Genomic DNA, 6,687 nt, shown 5'->3' on the forward strand with positions numbered 1-6,687 from the left:
AGAATGATGGGACAAACTGGTATAATGCTCAAAGCTTTATCAATACAGTTACAGGGGTACATTATAATGCTGTTGCTATTAAATTAGTGGTGAAAGCTTTTAAGGACTTAATTACGGCCGTAATGACAGATGTAAATATTACACAACATGAAGAGAGATGTTATAGAAAGGGGACCCTCATGATGGCACACGTTAATCGTGATATAACAGATCTATTAAATAATAGGCTCCCTATCTCACACAGATCATCTTTACAGAATAAAAAAAGGAGGCCTCGGAATTGAATGGGCGGCTGACATATGGGACGCTGTACTCACTCGCCCAAATCGGACATACGCTACCAAATTATGATCCTTCGGGGACACCGATACAACGGCAGGCGTTGAGTTGGGTGCAAACGTTGGGGATGCCAGAGGGAAACCATGTCTATACCCTTAATAATATAGGATGGGTAGGTAATGGTAGTATGTTTAGTATTGAATGTTGTATTCAAGTTAAAGGAATTGTTGTATGTACTTGTAATGCTCACATGAACGCACCTAATCTATCACTGAGGGCGGTAGTACGCCCATTACGGGAGTTTGAGCAGATTGTGCAGCTAAACCAAACCAATTGGTGTGTGACATCCGATCGGCGTCACCTATCAATGGGTACCCGGCTCTGTGCTACTAATATTAGTTATTGCTTATATGTAAATTATACTGTGACTTTAAGCAGCCATGTTATACATCCCTTACCCCCTCAGCTGATTAGGTATCAGGACCAGCAAGCTCAGGCATTTCTGCACACAATAGACCATAAACCCTTATATCAAACAATTAAGAAAATAACCAAGGCTCTAACTGAAATTCAACATGAAGCAGTGTTAGCTGAGGTACATGCTAATATGGTTACTGATGTGGCTAAAATAAGTCTGTCCCGGACATCTGGTAAAGATTGGGAGTTTGGTAAAGGTGGACCTGACTGGTTTGGGTGGTGAAACATCTCGGGTAGGATTGTATCCTTAGGCTCATTTGTGTGCCTGATTATTGTACTCATCCTATTCTGGAGAATGTGGAGGAACATGCCCACCACCATACAATGAGAGAGCAGACATCTACAACATCAACCCCTGAGACCTGTACCCATCTACCAAAATGCTTTGAGCATTTAAGACATTAGGTCCCCAACAAGTGTTAGTAACCTCTGGCGGGGACCTGAAGATCAGATTCTATGGTCTACCTGACCTATGGTCATGGACCATAAGGGGGGACTAAAGGAACCAAATATTATAACTTGATCAACCAATGATCATTTGGGTGCGGTTTTACAATGTTTAGTGAGGAATTTGTGAAAGGAGGGGGGAAGGGTAGAATGTTTCAGTACACCATTAGGTTGGGTCAGATGTCCAGGGGCAGTGGGGGGATGGTAGAAGAAGGGCAATGCCTGCTTGCTTGCTAGGTCATAAATTCCAGGCTGAAGTGAACATAACAACCGCAACGGAGGGGGCAATCATGCCCCACAGCTATCCTCTATTGGTTGAGTATATAAGTTTAGGGGGTAGGGATGGATGAATTGTCTGCTGAGTGCCAAATCCTGATAGGAGCAGGGAATTTTATGTAGAAATTATATAACCCATGTATGTGCTTTACCCCGGCAGAATACACTAGTTACTGATGAAGTGACCGTTATTCTTCGGAGCGCTCTGTATTTTGATGACCACTGCAATAAACCTTTGATGCAACCATCGGTGCGATTGATTGTCTCTGAACATCTATGCACTTTATCTTGCGACCCTACAGTTGTGTATCATTTAGCTTAGTATTTTGCTTAAAAATATCTTAAATAATATTTAAAAACTATTCACAATATATCCAAATGTAATACCCGCACAATGCCAAAAACTAGCCCAAAAAATAGGCACCTGCCCAATTCCACTGTACTGTACTCTGTTTAATTGAATTAAATTTAATGACCGTCCGCTTCCACAAATATACACTGATTTCCGCAATACCTGCTCCTGCATAGATCATTTCTTAATGGGAGTCTACTGTACATTGTTATTGGCTGTCAGCCAACCACAACCCACCATACAGTTATTTCCCCTCTCAGGTGTTGTTCATGTGTGAAGAGGCAGCCAATACCCAGGTCGGCACTAGCAGGGTTAAGGAGGATCGCATGATGTTTCCAAGGCAGGACGGTCTAGTGCAAGATGACTGTTTTGCCTTTCATAGACTGCTTTGCTTCTCATATATTGTTTTATTTTGCTACTGTTATGCTTTTCACACAAAATGTTCTAGTGCAGAGTGCATATTGTTAGTATTGAGCCACCTTGTCTTAAAACTAAGAGTGTGTGTTCATGTTACAGCTGCAGTGTGTTCATGTAACTGCTTTTCTTCCCTTGCAGGCATTGTAATAATACTTCTTGAACTACAACCGATCGGAGTCATCAATCATTTCATACAACAGGAGATTTTTCCCCTACTACAGAACTTGGTGACGAGGATGGGATTCACTGCAGTGTATATTCTTTCCTGTCTGGTACTAGTTTGCCAAGGGGGGTGAGTATACAGTCAGAGACCCAACGGTGCCTTTCACATGAACAGTTCTGCGAGCGTCCTTTCATGGGCGAGGATGAAGGCTACTACCACTGCCCTGCAGGTAAACAACCAATCACAGAACACACACACACAAACAAACAGAACACGCAGTCCAGTTCTGACTGAGTGCTCTCAGCTTTCAGTGTCGCGTGCAGCAACACAACAGACACGCTCACTGTTAAAATGTCTTGTCTTTAACCCAGGATTTGCATATCACAGGTTTCTTCATTTCGCTTTTGCAGAAAGTTTCCATTTGTTTTATTATAGTTATATTATAGTTCAAAACAGATGACCTCATAAATACCATGCAACATCTCCTGACATCTAGCATAAGGCATAATCTCAGTATGTGAGCATTCTCACTTATTTAGAGGATGAAGTTGTGTTTGTGAATCAGCATGGGGATTGTGAGCAGTGAGAGAGATTAAAATATAATCAAGATTTGGACGTGAAGTCATGATCTCTGCAACTGCAGCCCAGGAGTCCAGGAACAGGGATATAGTGGAGCTCTGTATGTCACACAGCAGTGGGGATATAGTGGAGCTCTGTATGTCACACAGCAGTGGGGATATGGTGGAGCTCTGCATGTCACTGTGACAGGACGGCGTTGCAGTGATGCCAGGCCAGATGCAGGAATAACACAAACAAGGTAACTGCAGTTCAAAGGCACAACGCGTGCCATTTATTTAAAGACAAAAAATAAATAAAATATTTTAACAAAAAGACACTGCTCACAGAGCGAAACAAAAGATGTAAACAAAAACAAAATCACAAACACAAAAACACAGATCAGGCTGGACAATCGCCTTCACTGTTCCTATACTTTAAATTAATCTCTCTCCTCTCACTCTCCCGTTCTCCACTTCCGAACACCCACCTAGAGCAGGGAGAGCTGCAGGTTTATATACCGTGGTCGAGGGGTTTAACTAGCTGGTAATTATTCTACTAAATAAATAACTGTAAAGGGCTGCTTGCCCTGTTACAGTAACACTCACACTTTTATATGTATCCACATAACCACTTATCTAATTCTAATTATTTCCTGTACCATATAAGCAAATTCATACTCCATAGTGTTCCAAACTGCAACATTCTCATTTAAATTGTGATGTTTACTATTTTAATTATACTTATTATTTAAATATTCTTCACCCACAATTTCAAAACCATTCCATCCTTCAAACAAGGTGAAATAGAGAAACAATTTGGCTAGTGTATTAATATCTAACCCTAACCCTGATGAAGGCACAAAACATTTGTCTACTGTCTTAATAGTTTTACCTTAAAACCCAATCCCTTCCACACTGCAGCCCAGGATTCACAGCATATACACTGCACAGAAATGTTCCACATTTAAACCCAGTCAAGTAAGTCCTGGGCTAATTAACTGCTCAATTACAAGTGTGTTTCCAAGTCATGTAGAGTCAAAGGAGAGAGAGGGGAAAGCGGAGAGCAAGGAAAGGAGAGACAGGGGAGAGCAGGGAAGAGAGGAGAGAGCAGGGAGTTAAAGGAGAACGAGGCAGTCTTCCCAGCGACAGCGTGTGGAAGCGACAGCGAGTGGGAGAAGTACAGGCGTGGAAAAGTACAGAGCAGTTTCGAAGCAGAAAGGAGAAATTGCATCTTGAATTGCTTTAATCAGAAAACAGAGGACATTGGGGAAACATAGCAGCAGCTCAAAGTCAGACAGACGCGTGTGTTTTTCTGATAACAAAAAAGCTGAAACTCGGAGCAGCTGATTCAAATTCAGCGCCGTTTTGAGACAGGGGCGAGGGGAGGAGCCGACAGCACAGCAGAACAACGCAGTTAAACGAGGCAGTCTTCCCAGCGACAGCGTGTGGAAGCGACAGCGAGTGGGAGAAGTACAGGCGTGGAAAAGTACAGAGCAGTTTCGAAGCAGTCTGAAAGCAGGTTGACAGCTGCAGAAGAAACTAAACTTCAAAAAAAAAAAACCCTCAACATGGTCTTCAAGCCAGTAATCTGTGACACCTGCTTGATGTGGGAAATCCGAGAAAACCCAGCGGAGCTAAACCAAGTGTGCCTAAAGTGCCGCGCGATCCAGGATTTGCATAAACTAGTAAGTATGCTAGAAATGGAGCTGGAAGAAGTGAGACAGCAACAGGATCTTGAGGAACTGGCACACCCACAATTCATGGAAGTCTGCATCACCCCTAACAGACTGAAAGCCACCAGGGAGATAGAAGGTCAGAACAGCTGGGTTCAGGTAGGCAGAAGCAGGGAAAAAAAGAAACTTCGTCAAACACAACCACCAGAAATCAAAACAACCAACAGATTTGAGTCACTTCAGAATTTTGATGAGCAGAACCAACAACAAGAGAATGAAAGGAACAACATCCAGGACCCTATTGACAGTGGTGACCAGACAGCAAAAAGAAGGGAGGTCATGATTGTTGGGGACTCCATATTGAGAAACACAGCAAGTTCAATTCGCAGTTTGGACCCCCTTACTACAACAGTGTGCTGCCTTCCGGGAGCCTCGGTCAAGCACATCACTGAGAACGTGGACAGGCTCCTAGAACGAACAGGAGACGACCCGGTAGTAGTCGTCCACATCGGTACAAACAACATTGGAAGAGACAGACCAAAATCCCTGCAAAACAAATTCGAGAGCTAGGAAGGAAATTAAAAGAGAAAACCAAAACTGTGGTATTTTCTGGTATACTACCGGCACCTTGCAAAGGACCATATGGACAGCTGGAAATAATTAATCAAAACGAATGGCTGAAGACGTGGTGCACACGGGAAGGCTTCACCTATCTTGATCATTGGACCACATTCTACAACGAGGACTATCTGTATAGACGGGATGGACTGCATTTAAATAACAAGGGAACCAGTCTACTTGGAGAAAAGATCCTCGAGCAGGTTCAGAAGCATTTAAACTAGAAAGGAAGGGGGGAGAAATCAACAAAAAAACAGAAGGGAGACCGCATCAAAACAAGAACAACAACTCAGGTAAGACAACCATTAAATGTATTTATCTAAATGCTAGAAGTATCAGAAACAAAATTCTAGAACTTGAAGCTACTGCACTAACAAGTAACTATGATGTGATAGGTGTTACAGAAACGTGGTTATCTGAGAGTGATGGGGACGAATATAATATTTGTGGGTATACACTGTATAGGAAAGACAGGCAGGACAGAAGAGGAGGAGGGGTAGCACTATACATAAGAAACAGTCTTGAAGCCCAGGTGTTAAACCTGGACAAAGAAAATAAAACCGAATCAATATGGGTCAGAATAACGGACAAAAATTCAAAGGGCATAATAATAGGAGCATGCTATAGACCGCCAGATTCAGACGGTGAGCAAAATAATCTGTTATACAATGACATTAGAAATGCGTGTAGCAAAGGAGAAGCCATACTAATGGGGGATTTCAACTTCCCCCAAATAAAATGGGAAAACCCGGTGGGTAGCGCAAAGGATGAAATAGAAATGGTGGAAATGACAAATGACTGCTTCCTAACACAATTTGTGAAGGCACCCACTAGAGGGGAGGCATGCCTTGATTTAGTCTTTTCAAATAACGAAGATAGAATAACTAAAACAGAGGTCAGAGAACCACTGGCAAACTCAGACCACAACATGGTCTCATTTGAAGTGTTTTTTAAATCCCCAAAAGTAAAGACTAAAGTTAAGGTTTACAATTTTAGAAAAGCAAACTATGAAGGCATGAAACAGAGACTAACAGAAGTAGATTGGAGTAAAATAGAGAAAACACCCACAGAAGAAGGATGGTTGTTCTTCAAAAATGTAGTACTAGAGGCGCAAAACAATTACATCCCTAAAGTAGACAAATCTAAATGTAAAACTAAATTGCCAAAATGGTTTAATAGATCAATTAAAAAAAATATTCAGCGAAAAAAAAAAAAGGCACTTTACAGAGCATTAAAAAAGGACCAAAAAGAAAGTACGCAGAAAGAGTACACAGAACTGCAAACGCAAGTCAAAAAGGAAGTTAGAAAGGCCAAGAGAGAAATAGAAATGAACATTGCTAAGGGAGCTAAAACCAATTCCAAAATGTTTTTCCAATATTACAACAGCAAGAGAACATTCAAAGAGGAGATTAAATGTTTAAGAGATAC

This window comes from Polyodon spathula, chromosome 24 (genome assembly GCF_017654505.1).
Source record: "Polyodon spathula isolate WHYD16114869_AA chromosome 24, ASM1765450v1, whole genome shotgun sequence".
Taxonomy (NCBI): Eukaryota; Metazoa; Chordata; class Actinopteri; order Acipenseriformes; family Polyodontidae; genus Polyodon; species Polyodon spathula.